General features: G+C 42.9%; 1 protein-coding gene across 3 annotated transcripts in view; it reads right to left on the bottom strand.

Moving 5' to 3' along the window:
- The window catches only part of mfsd13a (major facilitator superfamily domain containing 13A), a 92,262-nt gene that overhangs the window by 67,429 nt on the left and 2,455 nt on the right, over positions 1-22,378 (bottom strand). For 2 of the 3 annotated variants that reach the window (XM_069900135.1, XM_069900143.1), the window contains exons 2-3: positions 9,523-9,656; positions 300-424 (exon numbers count right to left, since the gene is read on the bottom strand). The gene's annotated coding sequence lies outside the window, so the exon portion shown is untranslated. The remainder of the gene's footprint in view (positions 1-299; positions 425-9,522; positions 9,657-22,378) is intronic. The other variant, XM_069900139.1, reaches the window with a different exon arrangement.

Genomic DNA, 22,378 nt, shown 5'->3' with positions numbered 1-22,378 from the left:
TTTCCTTGGGTACCCTATCACCTTGCCGGTGAAAGGCAAGGCCATACGCTGATTTGCCAGGCTCAGTATTCAAGGGCCTCAGGAGTTCATGAGCAGAATCTAAGATTTCAGACACTCTTTCAATTAGAATATAGGTATTTTAAAAATCTCAAATAGAATAAGAATGTTTAAATTGAGCAATGTTCCATGATATAATGAAACTCACCAGAACCATTCCATCAGAATCCTACCATCACATAAAAATTGGTGTCTATTGCTGTTTGGACATGGTTTTAATATGATCACCTTGCTTTCCTTACCTCTGAACCATGAAGATAGTTCAATGAAATTTTGTGTAGAGACACTTTCCATTGCTGATTTGCAGCGAATGATTGGCATCAATGCAGTTAATTAACTTTAAGAGTGAATGCAGAATCTTTCTGTTCTGTGTTAAAAAATTTAAAAAAAAGAATTTCAGTACTTATGCACATTGCACTATGCATATGACAATAAACTCATTATCATGCATCTTACATACCTGTGTGGCAGCAGCAAACAAGAATTATGGTGCATCTATATGCTGTACTTGTGTATATGACAATGAACTCTCATATCATGCAATTTGATGTTGAGTATATTCAAGATGTCTGAGCACTTGTGCTGCTGCCTCAGTTTCAGCCACCTGAGTTAAGTTCCAACTTCTGGTGCCATCTGTGTGGAGTATGCATGCCCTCCCTGCAACCACGTTTTTCTCTGAATGCTCTGGTTTCCTCCCACATCTTGAAGACGTGGTAGTTGTTAGGTTAACTGACCACCGTATATTTACCCTTAGTGAAGGTAGGAAGAGGCCTAATGTCCTCTTTCTCTGCTGTATGAAAATGGGAAACTAAGATCAACAAATTTTGGGCATGAATGAATTGGGGAACTGGTGATGAGGAAGAAATTAGACATAAACCCATAACCCTATAAGCAAGATTTGTATTTTTAATTACCACATATGGGAACATAATCAGGCTCAACAGGACATTCTCCATAGCTACTGCCATACCTATGAGCAATCATCGTAAAATGTTAGCAACAGGGGGTGTTCAATACCCCTCTGTCTTTCAAATTGTACAAGGAAGAATAGGGGAGAAAGAAATTGAATATAAATTTACTCACCTCATGTTTTCTAGCAATGATACTGAACGCAGTTGACTGCTCACCCTTGACAGTTTCTTAATGTCAAGAGAACTGCAGATTGTCAGCAACATAATTACTAGCCTTCAGTTCTTTGGGAGGTTCTATCATTCTGTTGCAAAGAGAGTCTAAGTGCTTTTCTCACAATGAACCTTTTAAAGTAATTACGGTGCTGATTGTGAAGCTCTGGTGAAAGGTGAAATCAGAGTCCAAGCTCTTTCTTAAAATATAAACATGCTCAGGATGGCAATTATTGATAATCACACATTAAAAAAAATCCATTGTAGTTAATTGAAGCAATCATTTTCTACAGCACTGCAATAACTTTTGTCTCGCCAGAACTCGATGTTCCGATAATCAAGAAAAAGGGAATGGTTTTATTAACAGATTTTAGATTTATTTAACAATAAATGACATACATGACATCACATACAACCCTGAGATTCTTTTTCCTGCAGGCCAGGCATAATTACTACTAATTGATCATGCTAAAAGAAACTGTACACAGCGTATACATGGTAACAAATAAAGAACTGCAAACAGATAACAAATGTAAACAAACCACCTGTGCAAGGCAGCGAGAATTTAAAAAAAAATCAATAAAATGCACAAATAAGAGTCCTTAAATGAGTCACTGATTGGGTTGTTGTTGATCATCAGCCACCAATGAGAACTCCTGGCTTAGCAGCCTTCTTTCTTCTGCTATCTCTCTTTCTCTCTTCTCTTACATAAGCTTGTTAGTACTTAGACAATTCCAAGTTTTAGATGAAGTACAAACTGCACAAAGGAAGAGCTCCTTATTATAGTCTTCTGATCAAACAAAATCTGCAGCCAGCACCTTCCCCATCAATTGATGTCAATTTTACTTGATGGGGCCTCATGCTCAATTGTTGAATCTTCTTGTATGCTCAAGCTTCTTCTTTTATAATGTCTTCAGATATTCTGTTTATTTGAACTGCCCACTTTAGTTATATAACATTATACTGTTATTACACTGGATGTCACACACTGAAATTTTACACCTTTCAAAACCTAATTCTTATCATCCAAAAGTGCAGGAGAAACTGCACTTTGAGAATGAGAACCAAACAGTGCCTACTAGAATCCCTGCAAAGGCTGAGGATGACGTCAGAACATCATTCAAGAGGTTGAACCCTCACAAGGCATCAGGCCCTTGAGGCGTACCTGGCAGGGTACTGAAAATCTGTGCCATCCAACTAGCTGGAGTGTTCACAGACATTTTCAACACCTCATTGCTGCAGTCAGAGGTTCCCACCTGCTTCAAAAGGTTCCCACCTGCATCAATCATCCCCGTGTCCGAGAAGCACAGTGTGAGCTGCCTCCACATCTATCACCCAGTATCACCAACTTCTACTGTGATGAAATGCTTTGAGACACTGGTTATGTCCAGAATTAACACATACCTAAGCAAAGATCTGGTCCCACTGCAATTCACCTATTGTCACAATTGCTCCACAGTAGATGCAATATCGCTGGCTCTCCACTCAGCTCTAGATCACTCGAAAACAGCAACTCATACATACTATGCTCTTTATCGACTACAGCTCAGTCTTCAATACCATTATTCCCTCAGTGCTGGTCAAGAAGCTACAAACTCTAGGCCTCTGCAACTGGATCCTTGACATCCTCATCGGAAGACCACAGTCAGTATGAATTGGAAACAATGTCTCCTTCTCACTGATTATCAATGGAGGTGTACCCCGAGGATGCGTGCTTAGCCCACTACTTATACACCCATGACTCTGGGGCCAGGCACAATTCCAATGCTATCTACAAATTTTCCGAAGACACTACAGTTGTCAGCAGAATCACAAACGGCAATGAGGAAGCGTAAAAGGAGGAAGTGGTGTCACGCAAAACCAGAAAGATGATTGTGGACTTCAGGAGGAAGTCAGAGAACATGATCCAGTCCTCATTGAGGGCTCAGTAGTGGAAGTGGGGGTGGGGGGGAAAGTCAAGAACTTCAAATTCCTGGGTGTCAACATCTCTGAGGATCTGTCCTGGGGTCTCCAAGTTGATGCAATCACAAAGAAGGCTCACCAGCAGCTATACTTTACGAAGTGTTGAAGAGATTCGATATGTCACCGAAGACTCTCGAAAACTTCTACAGGTATATTGTGGAGAGCATTCTGGCTGGCTGGTCCATCACTGTCTTGTAGGAGGCATCAATGTTCAGACAAGAAACAACTCCAGAGGGTTGTTAACTCTGCCTGCAACATTACAGTTAACAGCCTTCTCTTCATCAAGGACATCAACAAGAGACGGTGTAGTAAAAAAGCTGCCTCTATCCTCAAAGACCCCCACTACCCAGGCCATGCTCTCTTCACTCTGCTACTATCAGGAAAAAGGTACAGGAGCCTAAAGACCAAGTACTCAGTGGCACTTCTTCCCTGCTGCCATCAGATTCCTGAATAATAATTAATTGTCAATGAACCAAAGACATTATTGTTGCAAGATGGTTATAATATGAATGTTTACAATGCTACTGCAAAACAACGAATTTGGGGACTTGATTATGACAATAAATCCTTATTCTGATTTAGGTCATGCAGCATTTATAGATAGGAAGTAAAGGGTAACCAATGTTTCAGGCCTGAGCCCTTTGACAAAAAGCAGACAGGCACCTGAATAAAAAGGTGGAGGAGACGATGGAGGAAGAGGTCGGGGAGGAGTACAGGTTAACAGGTGGAATGATAGAAGAGAAAATCAACTGGGAATGATAGGGGAGGGGGTAGTCCTCTGAATGGAGAGGGAGGTGGGGAACTGGAGGAAAGGAGACAGAGAATAGGGAAAGAGGGAGACTCTTAAGGGAAAGGATTAACAAAAACTGGAGAAGTTGGTTGTTGACTGGTAGGAGAGTGCTTAGATGGAATATTAGATGATATTCTTCCAATATGGGGGTAGCTTTGGTTTGGCTGTGCATGAGACCATGAATACACATGTTGATGTGGGAATGGTGTGTGGAATAAAATGGTTAGCCACTGGTAGGTGCTCAACAAAACTTCCAGTCTCTCCAATGTAGAAAAGACCACAGTGGGAGCACTAGATACAGTAGATGACACCTGCAGATTCACAAGTCTTGAGTTGCTACACTTGGAAGGGTTGTTTGGCATCTCCAATGGAGGTGAGGGAGAGGATGTGAACATATGTGTAGCATTTCTTGCGGTCACAAAGTAGGTAGCAAGGAGGCAGTTAGTGGGAAGGGACGAATGGACGAAGGGGTCTCAGAGGTAGTGGTCCCTGTGGAAGGCGGAGAAAGGAAGATATGTTTGGTGGTGGGATCATGTTGCAGGTGTAAAATAATACGGAAGATAATATCAGAGCTGCATCCTGTACCCATGATGAACTCATCAACTTTATCCACTTTGCTGTTACCTTTCACCCCCAACCTCAAATTCATGGTCCATATCTGGCAACATACTCCCCTTCAGGATCTGTCTCCATCTCAGGAGACAAACTTTCTAGAGATATCTACAAACCTACCAACTCTCACAGTTACTTCGACGACACCTCTTCACACCGTCAGGATTCTATTATTTTTTTCTCAATTCCTCTGTGGCATCTGCTCACAGGAAGTCATCTATTCCAGAACATCTGATATGTCCTCCTTCTTCAAAAATGTGGCTTTCTAGAGAACAAAGACAGTAGTCGGTGCGAGTCGGTTTAACTGATTTTACTGGAACTCCCAATGTGAGCTTATAAGCACAACCCCCTTGATACTTTGCTCTCCCTCGAACCATTATGATGTCAGCCTGGAGGGCTGGCAATGCTCCCAGTGCCTTGGGGCTCTGAGCCTCTCTGTTTGCTTGCGGATTGGTACAGCCTGCTAAATGACAACACCCTCCCACCCCTCAGAACCAGAGTCAGGAAGTGAGGAATTCATTCATTGTATAAGTTCTTTGGTTTAGGTGGGTGACCTCTTAGCCGTGGGCATGCTACCGGCACCTGCTGCTGCAGGTCGACGTGTGCCAGCTTGAGGCAATCAATGGCAAATGTTTCTTCCCTGCTTCCAATGTCCAGTACACATGTTGTTCCATCAGAGCACTTTGTAAGGACCCTCATACAGCCACTGAAGCAGAGTTCAATATGTCCCTCTGCTCACAAAACATACTGGCAGTCCTTGAGCCCCCTTAGGACGTAGGAAGCAGTCAGACCATGGCTTGAGGTTGGGACAGGTGCCAGGGTGATGACTTTCTCCTGAAGTCACATCAGTAGAGCTGTAGACTGGTGCCCTTAGACTGGTGGTACGAATTCATCCGGGGACTGTAAGCGGGGCTCCATACACGAGTTCAGCGGAGGACGAGGCCAGGTCTTTTTTGGTGCTGTGTAGATTCCCAGTAGCACCCATGGCAATTTGTCAGTCCAATTAGGGCAATGAAGTTGAGCCATCAGGGTAGTTTTCAGTTGGTGGTGAAACCTCTCGGCAAGACCATTGGACTGCGGGTGACAGGCTGTGGTGCAAAGTAATTGGGTGCCAAGGAACTGGGATAGCGGTGACCATGGTGTTGAGGTGAACTGTGCCTCCCTGTCCAAAGTTATGTCTGCCGGCAGCCCTGGCGCAGGACATCATGGATGTGTCTGAGAGTCGCACTGCCTCTGGCCACCTGGTAAACCTATCAATCATGGTGAACAGGTACATGGCGCCTCTGGAGATCAGCAGGGGACCAACGATGTCAACGTACAAGTGGTCAAAACATTTGGAGTGGGCTTTGACGTGCCTCTGAATCTTGGAGATCTGGCAGTGTATGCAAATTCTGGCCCAGTGGCTGACCAGTTTACGCAACCCATGCCACATAAACTTGTCAGTGACCAACTGTGTCATAGCATATACGGATGGGTGCACTAAGCCATGAATAGCATCAAGCACACAATGCTTCCAAACCACCGGTACAGTGGGTCTTGGCTGTCCGGTGGATATGTGGCAGAGAAGCATAGCCCCGGATACTCCAAACCACACATCCTCTAGTTTGAGGCCTGAAATGACAGAAGGTAGGGTGGTATCTTGGCATCTTGTAGCTGTGCTGCTGCCAGAGCAGTGTAGTCAATCCCTGGAGCCAAAGACCTGATCGATTGAATGGACATACGGGAGAGAGTGTCTGCCACAAAATTACCCTTGCCTGAAAAGTGCCTGATGATAGTGGTGTATTCCAAGATGCAGGAGAGATGCCTCTGTTGTCTTGCAGACCACGGATCTGACGTCTTAGCAAGGGCAAATGTTGGGCTTGTGGTCCGTGAAAATGGTGAAATCCCTTCCTTCCAAGAAGTACTGGAAATGGCAGATGGCAAGCAAGGTAAAGGGCCACGAGTTCTCAGTCGAACACACTGTATTTCTGCTCCAGTGGCCTCAACTGCCGACTGAAAAAAGCAAGTGGCTTCCAACTCCAACCAGCTGCACCAGGATGCCACCCATGGCCGTGTTTGATGCATCAACCATCAGGGCCGTGAGCATGTTGACTCATGGGTGCACGAGCATGGTGGCATTGGCCAGCACATCTTTCACTTTGTTTATAGCTGCAGTCACCTTCTCGTTCCACTCCAGGTCCTTGGGCTAACCAGAAAGTAGTTTGAAGAACGGCTGCATGATCCTGACTGCCGTTGGTAGAAAGTGATGGTAGAAATTTACCATGCCTACAAATTCCTGCAGCCTTTTAACTGTGGAAGGCTGGGCGAACCTTCTTATAGCTTCCACCTTGGAAGAAAGCGGCACTGCACCATGCTGGTTAATTAGGTGCCCAAGGAAATTGATGGTTGTAAGCCTCAACTGGCATTTGGCAGGATTGAAAGCCACTCTGTATTCACTAAGGCACCAGCAGAGCTGGCACAGGTGTGTGCTGTGCTCCTAACAGGAGTGGCTGGCAATAAGAATGTCATCCAGATAGATGAACACAAAGTCCAAGCTGTGGCCTACCAAGTCCATTAGCCTCTGGAAGGTTTTCACCACATTCTTTAACGAAAAAGCATACACAGGAACTCGAACAGCCCAAAAGGAGTGATGAGCACTGTTTTTGAAACATCATCGTGGGTGTACTGGGGTCTGATGGTATAACCTAACCAGACTGAATTTTGAAAAGATCTTTGCACTGTGAAGATTGGCGGTGAAATCCTGGTTATGAGGAGCCAGATATCTGTCCGCCGGCATAATGTCGTTGAGCTGGCAATAATCGCAAGGTCTCCAGCCAGCAGATGCCTTGAGAACCATGTGCAGGGGGATGCACATGGACTATCGAAGCATTGTACTATCCCCATTTCCACCATCTTGGCAAGCTGCAGCTTGTCAGGAAGCGGCCTGCAGGCACAGGTGTGTACAGGTAGTCCCTCTTTGGGAATGTGGTGCTGGACACCATGCTTCGGAGAATTGGGGGGGGGGGGGGTGACCATGCTCAGAAACTCCGCTAAGATCTTGGCATAAATGTGAGAGAAAGTCACCGAGTTGAGGTGAAGTGCCAGTAGAGTGACCTGGCATAGGGTGAGGGATTGGAAGGTCTTAGAGTTCACTAAGCGGCGCCCCTTCAGGTCCTTGAGGAGGCATTGGGCCTGGAGGAAGTCTGCACCCAGCAGGGGTTGCGATGCGCTGCCACTGTGAAGGTCCATTTAAACTGGCAGAGGCCAAATTCCAGTGGGATGGTCCACACTCTGTATTTCAGATACTGCTGCCATTAGCCACAGCAAGGCAAGGTTCTGTCTTTCCAGTATGAGTGTCCTGGCTCATGGGAGGCAAAATGCTGATCACTGCTCCCATGTCAACCAAGAAATGCCAACCAGAATGCCGGTCCCAAAGATAGAGCAGGCTTTCTCTACGGCTGACCATTGTAGCTGTCTTTGGTGGGGGCTGCTGCAGGAAATCGATAATCCTGCTGGCAGTCTCCTAGTCTAGAGAAATCACCACGTAATAGTGTTTCGAGGCATCATTAGTGATTTGCCTAACATGAAACTGAGCCTCAGCCCGCTGGAACCAGACAGCAGGCTGTGAGATCCAGAATGTAGGCAGCTTCAAGGAGACTGCGATAGCATCATTCATTGTGAGGTCCAAATTTGCCAATTTGACTGTCAGGGTCACCAAATGTAGTGAACAAAGACACAGCAGTCAGTGTGAGTCGGTTTAACTGATTTTACTGGAACTCCCATGTGAGCTAATGAGCACAACCCCAATGATACTTTGCTGCCCCTGGGACCATTGTGATGTCAGCCTGGAGGGTTGGCAACACTCCCAGAGTCTCGGGGCTCTCAGCCCCGCATGAGCCTGCACCTCCAAGACCTGGTTTGCTTGGGGATCAATGCAGCCCGCTGCAGCTTCCTCTCTACTGCCATCAATTCGCCCTTACCTGTATCTGGCCTGGCCCGCTCCGACTGAGACACAATGAGCACAGGATTCCCCTGGTCTTCATCTCCATTCTCCCCATCCAACATATTATTTGTATATTATGCTCCATAATGAATCTTATTCCTGATGGAAGGAAGGAGCAGAGTGCGTGGCCAGTGTGGGATGGGTCGTTTAGTAGGTTGGCTGCTTTTCTGAGGCAATGAGAAGGGCAGAGGGAGTCAATGGATGGGAGGGAGGTTTGTGTAATAGTCAGAACTGGGTTCACCACTTGCTGCAGTTTCTTGCAGTTTCACGAGAATGTTGACAGGATTTCAAGGTTTGAGTTACAGGGAAAGGTTGTGCAGACTGCGGCTTTTTTCTCTGGAGCGTAGAAGATTGAGAGGAGACTTGATAGAGGTGTTTAAGATTTTAAAAGGGACAGACAGAGTAAACGTGGATAGGCTTTTTCAATTAAGAGTGGGGGAGATTCAAACTAGAGGGCATGGTTTAAGATTGAAGGGGGAAAATTATAAGGGGAACATGAGGGGAAATTTCTTTACGCAAAGGGTGGTGGGGATGTGGAATGAGCTTCCGACAGACGTGGTCGAGGCGGGATCATTGGTTACATTTAAGGAAAGACTGGATAGTTACATGGAGAGGAGAGGACTGGAGAGGACCGGGTGCTGGTCAGTGGGACTAGGAGGGTGGGGATTTGTTACGGCATGGACTAGTGGTTATATGGTTATTTCCCATACCACGCAGTGATGTGCCCTGACAGAAATCCTTTGATGGTGCACCTTTAAAGTTTGTTGAGGGATGCAGGAGACAAGCTGAAATTCCTTAGGGCTTATGAGGAAGTAGAAGCAAAGAGCACTTTCTTGGCCACTGTATTCATGCCAAAGAACTAAAAGTGGTCTACTATCTTCACCTCAGTTCCACTGATGTGGACGGGGAAGTGAGCTTTGTCCCTCTTCCAGAAATCAATGATCAGCCATTATGATACTTTTCAAGCAGGAATTACTGAATAAATCCACTTGACTTGCCTTTTTGCCATGAGGTGTAATGGCAGTTTGACTCAAGCTTCAGATGTAAAATCAAGGCTTTGTCTGCTTCTGATGTCTGTGGCGAACCCTGTTGGCAACAGAGTCCTCTTTGTCAGTCAGTATTCATCTTGCATCTAACAACAACAAAATTATTTGTTATTTTGTTTCAAATAATGACATATGTCTCATCACCACCCACCCCACATCCCCATTCAAATACCGATAAACTCCTGCCCATGTGTACATACTGCAAGTACCTCAACCAAAAGCTGTGGATGAACTAAAGGATTTGCAGCCTACTGAGGGCTAGATTGATGGCATTTAAGACCAGTGATCCAGTTCTCTGTAGGAAGACCAGGTGCAATTCTGAATGAAGTTAGAAACATAATTAGATATATATATATATATATATATATATATTATATATATAGCGTATACAGAGCCGTTGTCATACCCACACTCCTGTTCGGCTCCGAATCATGGGTCCTCTACCGGCACCACCTACGGCTCCTAGAACGCTTCCACCAGCGTTGTCTCCGCTCCATCCTCAACATCCATTGGAGCGCTCACACCCCTAACGTCGAGGTACTCGAGATGGCAGAGGTCGACAGCATCGAGTCCACGCTGCTGAAGATCCAGCTGCGCTGGATGGGTCACGTCTCCAGAATGGAGGACCATCGCCTTCCCAAGATCGTATTATATGGCGAGCTCTCCACTGGCCACCGTGACAGAGGTGCACCAAAGAAAAGGTACAAGGACTGCCTAAAGAAATCTCTTGGTGCCTGCCACATTGACCACCGCCAGTGGGCTGATAACGCCTCAAACCGTGCATCTTGGCGCCTCACAGTTTGGCGGGCAGCAGCCTCCTTTGAAGAAGACCGCAGAGCCCACCTCACTGACAAAAGGCAAAGGAGGAAAAACCCAACACCCAACCCCAACCAACCAATTTTCCCTTGCAACCGCTGCAATCGTGTCTGCCTGTCCCGCATCGGACTGGTCAGCCACAAACGAGCCTGCAGCTGATGTGGACTTTTTACCCCCTCCATAAATCTTCGTCCGCGAAGCCAAGCCAAAGAAGATATATATATATATATATACATATATATATATATATATATGCAAGCTATGGCAGGGCTTGCAGGCCATCACATCCTACAAGGCAAAGCCTAACATCATAAATGGCTGTGATACTTACTCCCCTAAGAGCTGAACACCTCTTATGCTCCCTTTGAAAAGGAGAATTAATCTATACCAGTGAGAATCCTTGCTGAAGCTGGTGATCCCTGTTATATCTGTTTCAGAGGCCAACAGTCAACATCTGAACATCTTTTGAGAGAGACTTGGCCGGGGGGGGGGGGGAGGGTTGCAAAGCATCACGCCCTGATGGTGTACTTGGCAGGATACTGAGAATCTGTGCCAACAAAACAACTGGAGTCTTCATGAACATTTGCAATCTCTCACTGTTGCTGTCAGAGGTTCCCACCTGCTTCATACCAGTGTCCAAAAAGAGCTGCCTCAATGTCTATCGTCCAATAGCACTCAGAGCTACTGAAATGAAATGCTTTGGAAGGTTGTCATGGCCATGGCCAGAATTAACTCATATCTCAGCAAAGACCTGGACCCACTGCAATTTGCCTATTGCCACAATCATTCCACAGCAGGTACAATTTTACTGGCTCTCAACTCAGCCTTGGATCACGGGATCACCTGAACAACAGCAAGATCTACATCAGGTGGCTTTTCATCAATTGCAGCTCAGCTTTCAACACCATCAGAACTGGTCAGCAAGCATCAAAACCTCAGCCTCTGTACCTCCCTCTGCAACAGGATCCTTGACTTTCTCATCAGAAGACCACAGTTCAGATTGGTAACAATATCTCCTCCTCACTGACAATCCATGAAAGACAATTTTGAGTAATATTACATCTGTTGTATTGCATGACAATAAAATAATCTTGAATCAATTAACACAGGCGCACCTCAAAAATGCATGCTCTACTTTTTCTATACCTGTAACTTGTGTGGCCAGGCATAATTCAAATGCCATCTACAAATTTGCTGATGACACCATGGTTGTTGGCAGAATCAGATGTCAAAGAGGAGTGAGATAGATCAGCTAGTTGAGTGGTGTCACAACAACAACCTTGCACTTAACATCAGCAAAACTAAGGAACTGATTGTGGACTGGGAAGGGGAAACCAAGAGAACACTAACTAGTCCTCATCAAGGGGTCAGTGCTGGAAAATATCTCTAAAGACCTATCCTGGGAGCCACTATGTTGAGGAAAATGTGAAATAGCCATCCCAGAGATATAAAACCAAAGACACTTGCAAAATTCTACAGGTGTACCGTGGAGAGCATTCTAACTTGTTGCATTACTATCTGATATGGAGGTGCCAATGCATGGGACAGGAATGGGTTACAGAGGGTTGTAAACTCAGTCAGAACCATTATGGGTATCAGTCCACTGCATTAAGGATATCATTAAGAGGCAGTACCTCAAGAAAGCAGCCTCTATCATCAAGAACCCTCACCACCGGGGGGAAATAGCGGTCACTGCAAAATCAGTTGACGCTTGCGAGTGGATTCGCAAATCCAAATGGAGAGGGGAGATGTGGTTGTCCGACAAGGGATAAAGGACAACTCAGGAGGTGAAGGGGAGATTGGGGATAAATAAGATAGAAATAGGAGAATAAGGAAAATGTTAGATGTTGTAGGAATGTTGACTTATAAAGAGTTGAAAATAAGAAAACAGAAATGGAAAAGGAGGAAAGGTAATGATGGAAAAACGGAAAGAGAAGATAAACAAAATATAAAAGGGCTACGCTGAACTATATGACTTTAAATATTAATGGAATACATAACCAAATTAAAAGGAAGAAACTACTAAATTTAAATGAATAAATGTATTCCATTAGAAAAAATAACATATAGGTTAAGAAATAATATTGAAATATTCGAACAAGTATAGGAGCCTTACATTAAATACAATAGCGAAAACCTACCGGGGACAAACATTACCTAAGTTGATGGAAGGAGAAGGAAAGAAAAGAATGGACTCAGTAGAATTTCTGGTGTAATTTTGTTGAATGACAACATTGTCTGACTGGCTTAATGCAACCTAGATTGTATACCTAAAATGGATGAGAGGGGGGGGTGGGGGGGTGGTTTGGGAGGAAAGGGGGGGGGAGAAAAAGTCACTGTATATGTGTGAAAAAGAAATAGTGTATATCATGGCTAATGTGATTTATGGTGTGAAAAATAAAAAAATTAAAAAAAATTAAAAAAAAAAAAAAGAACCCTCACCACCCAGGCCATGCCCTTTTCTCGCTGCTACCATCAGGAAGGAAGTACAGGAGCCTGAAGACACATACTCAATGTTACAAAAGCAGCTTCTTCCCCTCTGCCATCAGATTTCTGATTGGACAATGAACCTATAGATACTACTTCACCCTTTCTCTTTTTCGCAGTAGTATTTATTTTTAAAAATCCTCTACTGAATTGTAATTTATCGTAATTTTGCACCTTGTCTTACACACTCCTGTGATATGATTACCCCCTCTGCATTGCAATACCTTATCTCTATACATATCAATGAATTTTTCTGCCACTCAAAAATATTGTTAACCTACATGTATTAGCATACAACATTGACAGAGCATTCTGACAACACACAACCAGATGGAAATGTGATCCATGCAACCTTCCCATTTTCATGGCACAAAAAATGTCTTCTTTCCCTTCCATGCCCTGTGGTCCTTAGAAAATAAACTCCCGACATGATATCCTTAGTGTGAGAGGCCAAGTGGATTGATGCTTCCCACAACTTTCTGGCTCAGATAGGGGACTGAGGATCCACTAAGAGTGTCCCTCCCTCCTACATTTCAATAATCCCTCTAACTGCCTTCATCCTGCACACACCCAATTTATTGTCAGATGGGGGAGGGGGATGTTAAAATCCTTCCTTGTGACCAGAACAGCAGAGAATACAAACTTCTTCAAACTCTTGTATTCAACAGTATTCTCTTTCCCAGAGGTTGTAAACCTTTTTTCCCTCACTCACAGAGGAGAGGAGATATGCGGACAAGCTCAAACCCCTTCCCAGATTGCTGACAGGATTTTCATTTTGTTTTGGTGGGAAACATTTTTGAAAGCTCTTGGTATTTCTGTCATCAAATTTACAATTATATTTTACATATGAATTATTATTATATCAGTTATATTTTCCCACCCATGACAAAGTGACAGACCACAGATTAAAGGTTAGAAGAATGAGGAATGGCTTCATTCCAATCTGTAGTTCTTATAGAGTTCAACAGGCTAGACACCTTAAGGACACTCCCCCTGGTGGAGGAGACAAGAACGAAGAGTCAGAAGCTCCTTTCACACTTGCGTCTCACTAAATCAGCAGATCAGTGTCCCGGGATAGGAATAGAGGTATGGCCTTTCACACTAGACCACTCCTAAACTGGACACTGAAAGCTTTCACACTTGCAAGGGTCTAACCCCGGCGTTTGGTCTGTTCTACCTTTAATCGGATGTGCCTGCATGTCATAGCACGCAAGAGAGAGAAGTGATTGCCCATTTCACACTTGCCTGATCTCAATGCTGGCATCTGCAGATGCCAAGGATTGTACTAGGGGTCGAGGCCGTCAATCCCTGGTGTGAGATGACGTCATCGGACACCGGCGTTGAGCAGATTTTGCTTTCACACTTGCCGCTTTAAAGGGCAACTGGTGTTTGATTTCTGGGATCACTGGCAAATTGTGAAAGGGGCTAGAGTCTCAGGAGATGGGATAGGTCAAAAAGAACTGGGATGAGGAGAAATTTCTTCACGCAGAGGATAGTGATTCTTTGGCATTATCTTGCCCAATAACGGATTCCAGCCAAAACAAGATTGATAAATATCTGGATATTAAAGGAATCAAGTAATTTGGGAAAATAACATAGAGATAGAAGACCTTACATGACTATAATGAATGCTGGAACAGGCTTTAGGCCCAGATGGCCTATTACTGCTCATGCAGTAATTCTTGTGTTCCTGTCTATTCATTTCATAATCTTGGGTGATTTCAAAATAGATCTCAGATTATTGCAGATAATGAGAATTTTTATGATTTCAGAAAATAGCTGCAAACCCAACTTCACTGTAGCGTGGCTCATGTAACTATAACTAATTACATTTTAAAAGTTTTGTATTGAGCACATAACCATGAAGCAATCAATTATTTTCTGTAGCAGCAAACAACATGCAGGAGGGATTCAGCAGGTGGAATAGCATCAGTGGAAAAAAAGCAATTGTTGATATTTTGGGTCAGAACCCTTCATCAAGTTCCCTTTGTGAAGGGTTCTGACTGAAATGTCAACCATTTTTTCATTCACTGATCCTGCTTGACTCGCTGAGTTCCTCCAGCAGATTATCTGTTGCTCTAGGTTCCAGCATCTGTGGACTCTTTAGTGTGAGTGAAACATGAATTGGAGACCCTTTTGTGTCTCCAATTATTTTCTGTTATTTTCTCTTGGTTTAAATTATCTTGTACTAAAATTTGCATTAATGTTGACTCATCACATTTCTGCAGTTTCGACTAACCTCACTGCATGAGAACGACAAACATTGGCAGCCTGCTACTCATCATGGGCAAAGAGGGGAGGGGGCTGCAGACCCGTTAGACATCTTATACTTAGTATAAAAAGAGAGTACAAATGTGCAGAATTTTTGAGAGGGATCAGTGTGTATGGAACATAGGCAACATGATTACATTTTGAGGTTTACTCAGGAGTCTAAAACTGGTGGTGAATGATCTCACACTTGTGATCCTTCTTCCTGATGGGAAAGGGAGGCCAGGGTAAGTTTTTTCCAAGGCAGCAGGAGTTATAGATGGAGCATTTAAATCATAACCCTCTGCAATTGCTTGCTACTTGCTGTTATTTTTTCCATTTCAACCACACCTGTGCCAGTGAAATATCACTTAAACCAACCAGTTTGCTTTCTGAGTGATTGTCTTAGTACCACAGAATTCTAAGGCATAGAAGAACAATTGACCAATTATACCTGTGCATGGCCAAAATAGACAACCCTACTTTCCAATTCCCATCTATTACATTGTTGGTTGGCTATGGCTCTTCAAATTTCCCTTGTTGAGGGTTTTTGCTTCCATCACCAATTCATGCACTAAGTTCCAAACTCTTACAAATCATTGAGTGATTGCTTTTCATTCAATTTCCTCCATTTCTTGTCATTTGCTTGAAATCTATGCCCACAAGTTGTTGAGTTGTCAATTATCTGTTTGTCCTGCCTAGATCTTTCATAATACATGGGAGTCAAAGGGGCATGAGATAAATCTCTCTTTAGTTTTCTTTGTTTTAAAAAAAATGCAACTACATCTTAGATTATGTCACCTCATAATGAAGTCTACAGCCCTGTCAATGTGTTTCCTATCTTCTCTGCACTCAGCCAGGAGGCACCACATCCTTCCTGTCATTGGGTAGCCAGAAATCACACTGTACTCTCACTTGGCCTAATCTGCCTTATATAAATTTTTAGTGCTAATTCCTAGTTCTTGTATTCTACACCTCAGCCAATAAAAGCAAGAATCCAGATGCCTTCTTAATTAATTTATTCCCATGATCTGTTGTGGAGAATGAAGTTAATTTTAAGATTTTGAGTGTAGACTGGCAACTTTGTAAAATTTGTGGCTCTAAACTTTAACATGCTGCAATCAATCATTTCAAAACCCCAAACTATTCTTACACAGTTGTCTATCCTCTGGCTTGTCCATTGTTGGGGCAAAACCAAACGCAAACTCGAAGAGCAACATATCACGTTCCTCCTGTTCAACCTTAAACCTAATGGCATGGACATTGATTTTAATGATTTTAGGTGCCCCCCACATCTGTTTTCATCTCTTCTTTATCTACTCCTATACTTACTATTCTCTCTCTAACTTTTCTTCCCCCTCCCCCTTCCCAGTGAGCTCTCCACCACTCACACTTTCTGTCCAAGATCTTGTCAACTTTGGCCTCTCCTTCTGCTTCTTTCACCCTTTATAAACGTAAAACAATTTCCCCTTTAACTTTGGTCTCGATAAAGGGTCCTAACCAGAAATGTTGACAGCATGGATGCTGTCTTACCCACAGAGTTTCTCGTCGTTTGCCTTGCAAAATTACACATTTACAATGGGAACAATGGGTGGACCCCTCTGATTATTTAAAAACCATTAGCTGGTCCAAGGGTTCTGAGGGCAAAATGGGACCATGCACCCATCTTCATTTGCAGAATAGCAGGGGAGAGGGTTAGTAGCCTCAAGTTCCTGTGAGCTCACATATCAAAAGACCTCTCTGGGGGTCAGCACACCAAGGGAACTCTGAAAAAGAAACACTGACACCTCTACTTTCAAAAGAGTCTGAGGAGATTCCACCAGTTGTTGAATACTCTGTTGACTATATGGGAAAAACCCAACACCCAACCCCAACCAACCAATTTTCCCCTGCAACCGCTGCAACCGTGTCTGCCTGTCCCGCATCGGACTTGTCAGCCACAAACGAGCCTGCAGCTGACGTGGACTTTTTACCCCCTCCCTAAATCTTCGTCCGCGAAGCCAAGCCAAAGAAGAAGATATGCATGTGCACTGTGAAAAGTACACTGATTGGTTGCATCATGGCCTGCCCAGGAAAGCCTGAGGCTGTAAGAAGTGGCTACAGGTATCAACCTCCTGTCCACTGAATATATCAATGAGAACTGATGCCTCGAGAAAGCCGACATCACCAAGGATCCCCATTACCCTGGTCACAATCCCTTTTTTCTGCTACCTTTACGCAGAAGGTACAGAAGCCTAAAGTCCGACACGTCTAGGTTCAAAAACGGTTTTTATCCAATAGCTACAGGCTCTTGAACCTTCCTGTACTAACCTAACCATAACACTACTCCAGGACTCTAGTTCTGTATCCGCCATTTTAACATCACTCTTTTTTTATGAACTGAATACCTACATTTCACATTTATTAGATATTTTTCCTTGTATGTGATTGAATTTATATGTGTTTTTGTGTAGCTGCATCACACAAGAATTTCAGTGCATTTGTACATTGTGTTACAACAAACTCATCATCATCAAATATCACTCAGTTGCCTGACCAAATGTTCATCACTTGAAAATGTGTGAGCAAATGTCTTCGAAGAAAGCCATTTGAAAGCAGCCAGGGAGTTAATAATGGTGGTGGAAGCCCCAGTTAGTTCTTGAGCAGGAAACTGTGACCAGAGAGAGAAAATATGAATTTAATTGGATGATCTCATTTCATATTTTCTGTTCCTTACAAACATGCTGACTGCAGGGACAGAATACACATTTAAAGAAACAGCATAATTGTTATCAAATGAAAGAAAAAAAATCCTGCATTTCCAGAGTCTTTCTTGATTGGAAAATGTCCAAAGGTGCTCTTGATTATTTCTGAAGCCAGATCATTGTTGCAACACAACAGATACAGAAGTCAATATGTGCATAGCAAGACTCCACATTCAATACTGACTAAAAAAAAATCATTAGGACACCAACAATAAAGTTCCTGCTTTTTTTTGACATAGGAATCACGTGATATTTTTAACTAGAGAATAGGAAGCTAATTAATTAATAATCTATCTGAACGTGATTCTGCAATGGTGCTCGGTACTTGCACTGGAATGTCAACCTGGGCCGACATGTTCCTTAAGTGGGATGTGACCACAACCTACTAATTTGGGGACAAGAATGCTTCCAACTCAGCTGCAGTTGATACTGTATGGCTTTCTACACTGTTGACCTTCAATATACTGATCCGGATAGGCTACCCTGTCTGCGTTGACTTAGATTACGTTAACAGCAGCAACAGGTTACGTGGTCAATGACTATTGGCTTTTTGAGCTATTATCAACGTGCACTTTGATCTACTGGCACAGAATCTTTATGAGGTAAACAAGGAGACTACAGATGCTGGATAACTAGAACAATACACAAAAGTTCTGATGGAACATCCATGAAACCATAAGGCAGTTGACATTTTGGGCTTCAGTTCTTCATTAAGAATGCCAAAAAAAATAAGCAGATGGGATCATCTGAGACCAATCCTTTGCTTCAGGTCCCACATGACAGACTTCAGTCCAAATGAGGACAAAAAGGATTAGAAATTTAGCAAGAAATGGAAAATCTTCATTTACAAGCATCTTCCTCTTGCTTTGATATGTTAAAATATAGAACAGTACAGCTTCAGACCATGATGCCAATCTGATCTTTCGGCACAAGGTCTATATCCCTGTTGATGGTCCCTCTAAATCAGCCATTCTCAACATTTGTTTTGGCTATGACCTCCTCAGGACTCTGCTCAAAGTTTATGGGCCCCCTTCCCTATGAAGTAGGTTAGTTGGTTTCTTCTGTACTTCATTCCCACCGACTACATAAAAAACAAAAAAAAAATTATGATTTCTGTCCATGGTCCCCCTTAAATGTGCTGTGACCTCTGTTGAGAACTGCTGGTCTAAATGCTCTTGTATGTTGCTATAATTTATTCAACTACTTTACCCCTGGCAGCATGTTCCAAGTACCTATCATTATTTGTGAGTGAAAAAAAGGCCTCAGATCACCTTTATGCTTTCACCCACTCACCTTAAACCCATGCCTTCTTGTATTTGACATTTCTATCCTGTCAAAAAGGCTCCGATCTATGCCTCCCACAGTTTTATATTCTTCTGTCAAATCATGACTCAGCTTCCAATGCACCAGCAAAAACAATCCAGGTTTGCAGAACTTCTCCTTATATCCAATATTCAATTCAAAATTGAGGAGAACCTCTTGTGCTTCTTGTCCACATCCTTCCTGAAATGCAGTGACCAATATTGCACACAATCCTATAAAGTTAGTCTAACCAAATTTTATACCAACTTTCTTGGCAACTTATCAATCATTTTAGTTAACATCCTAAAAAAAAATCTCAATCAGGTTTGTGAGACACGATCTCACCTGGGTCAAAACATGCTGACTATTCCTAATAAGTCTATCCTTTTCAAAATGGGTGCAAATCCTTTTCCCAAGAATCTTCTCCATTAAAGAACTCAAATAATAATTAAATAATTTTGCATAGTCTAGCTTCAGTTGAAATACAGGAAATACAGTGATAGTTATTCGGCACAATGAGCTACCACAGGGATCTCGATAATGATGAGATCATTGTGGTTGACAGACAATTATTGCCCAAGAACTCACGCTCTTCTGTCAAACAACAGCATGGAATCTTTCAAGTCCACCAAAGAGGCAAGATAGAATGACAGAATCATAATGGTTATTGCCTGGATAGAGATCATTCAGCCTACTGTCCATTTGGGTGCATGCACTCATCGTCCTCTACCAGCCCCTTGTAGGCCTGCACATTTTTCCCCATTCAGGAAGCGTGGCGACACATTGTAAGTTGCTCCCAGCAGATCTTCTTTCATACTCCACAAGCACTCCACTCTACCTTTCCTCCCGTAAATATTCTTTCAGATTTGGTAATCTTCTGACTCCACACTCCTCCATGGAGCAAATGACCTCCCAACCTCCTGCTGTTATCAAACTCCTGAATGAACACCTAAATAGTAAAATTACATTGCCTTTGCTCCGTACCAACTGATCTCTCTGTAACTCTGGAATTTGTACCATCTTACTAGTTGTACAATGTACATGATGTAAAAACCTCTATTACTGCATCTTGTCACACATGACAATCAACTTGAACTTATTCAGCTCCCTACTGAGAGATAGCCCCATTGTGAGTAGTTTAAGAACTATTCAAAATAAATAGGAGCAGGAGTGGCTATCTGGACCATTGAGCCTGCTCCACATTTCAGTAAGATCATAGCTAATTTGGCCATGGACTCAGGTCCATTCCCCATGACTTTTAATTTCTTCTCTTCTTTTTTTCCATCTATCTGTGTCTTAGATACATTCAAAGAGGCAGTCTTAACTGGTTCATTTTACAGAGAATTCTGCAGATTTAATACTCTCTGAAAGAAGTAATTTTCCCTTACCTGTTTTCTTACATCTACTCCCTTGAATCATAAGGCTATTTTCCTAGTTCTAGTCTCACCTGCCAGTGGAAATAATCTTCCTGCTTCTACCTTATTTATTCTTTCTATATTCTTTATGTCTCTGTAAGATTTCCCCTCATCCTTCTAAATTCCAATGGGTATAATCTGAGACTGCTCAATCTTGATGACCCCATTATTTCCATCTATCAACTCTTTTTATAACCTTCAGGATGTTAAATATCACTATCAGATCCCATTACAAACTCCTTTCTCTTTCAGGAAGAATGTCAATTTTCTCCAGGGCAACCATGTAATTTAACCCCTTCATTCCTGGAAAGGTACTAGAAAATCTTGTCTGTCCTCTACAATTTTCTCATCCTTCCTAAATTTTGTGCCCAGAATTTGAAACAATACTGCTATTATGACTAAATTCTGTTTCTTGCCTTTGTATTGTATTTATAAAGCATAGAATCCCAAATGTTTTCTGGACAAACCTGCATTACCCCTTTCAATGATATACACAGCTTGCACCAAGGACCCCACTGTTCCTATATCTAAGAATTTTGCTCTCTGGTTTGTACTCTCATTTGTCTTGGCTTAATGACAGCCTAGAAAGCAATTCTGAAAATAATTGTAACTCATTTTATCACCCGCTTCCCAAGTCATCCACTTTGGAAGAAAAAAAGATCTAGATCAGATTATTATTTAAATTATGAATGATTGCAGCATGCAAGGGGACTTGGGAGTGCTTGAGCATGAATCGTAAAAAGTTATCTTGCAGGTGCAACAGTTAATAAAGAAGGCAAATGGAATGTTGGCCTTCATGCTTATGAGATTAAAGTTAAGAGCAGGGAGGTTAGGTACAGGGTCCTGGTAAGGCTGCACCTGGAGTATTTCCCACAGTTCCAGTCTCCTTACTTGAGGGAGGATATATTAGCTTTGAAGGCAGTGCAGAGGAAGTTGAAAAGGTTGATTCCAGAGGTATACAATCCAGTGATCATTGGGGGATCAGAGGTGGAGAGGGTGAGCAAATTTAAGTTCTTGGGAGTCACAACACCTTTACAGCGCCAGCAATTGGGACCGGGGTTCAAAACCAGCACTGTCTGTAAGGAGTTTGTACATTCTCCCTGCGTCTATGTGGGTTTTCCCCAGGGGCTCTGGTTTCCTTCCACCATTCAAAATGTACTGGAGGTGCAGGTTAATTGGATGTAAATTGGACAGTATGGACTTATGGGCTGAAATGGCCTGTTACCATGCTGAATGTCAAAATTAAAATTTAAATCTTCTGGAAACACAAAATTATGAAAAGAATATACAAGATAGAGACAGGAAAGTTGTTTCCATTGGTAGGAGAGACTAGAATTAGGGTACACAGTCTCATGATTTAGGATGGAGATGAAGAGAAACTGGTTTTCCCAAAGTACTGAATCTGTGGAATTCTCTGACCAAGTAAGTAGTAGAGGCTGTCACATAAAATATATTTAAGACACAGCTAGATAGATTTTTGCATCGTAGCAGAATAAAGGCAATGGCAGAAAAGATAGAGGGGTGGAGCTGAGTCGATGGCCAGTTGAGCCATGATCTTATTATATGGCGAAACAAAAACAAATTGGAGCAGATGGACTACTTATGCTCGTGCTCAAGTTCTTATGTCCATTGCTTTTGGCTTCTCTGTAGATTCAATTCAGAGCAGTGTATGGTTTTTTTCACTGGACCAACTAATTCTGCATGGGTCCAGAGGATTCCAAGGGTCTATTTGTCTATAGAACTGTGGTGCAGCAAACAACACAAAACTCAAAAAGAATGTACAACAGGCTTTAATCA

The sequence above is a fragment of the Narcine bancroftii genome, chromosome 10 (genome assembly GCF_036971445.1).
Source record: "Narcine bancroftii isolate sNarBan1 chromosome 10, sNarBan1.hap1, whole genome shotgun sequence".
NCBI lineage: Eukaryota > Metazoa > Chordata > Chondrichthyes > Torpediniformes > Narcinidae > Narcine > Narcine bancroftii.
This window is presented reverse-complemented; position numbering and strand designations above follow the sequence as displayed.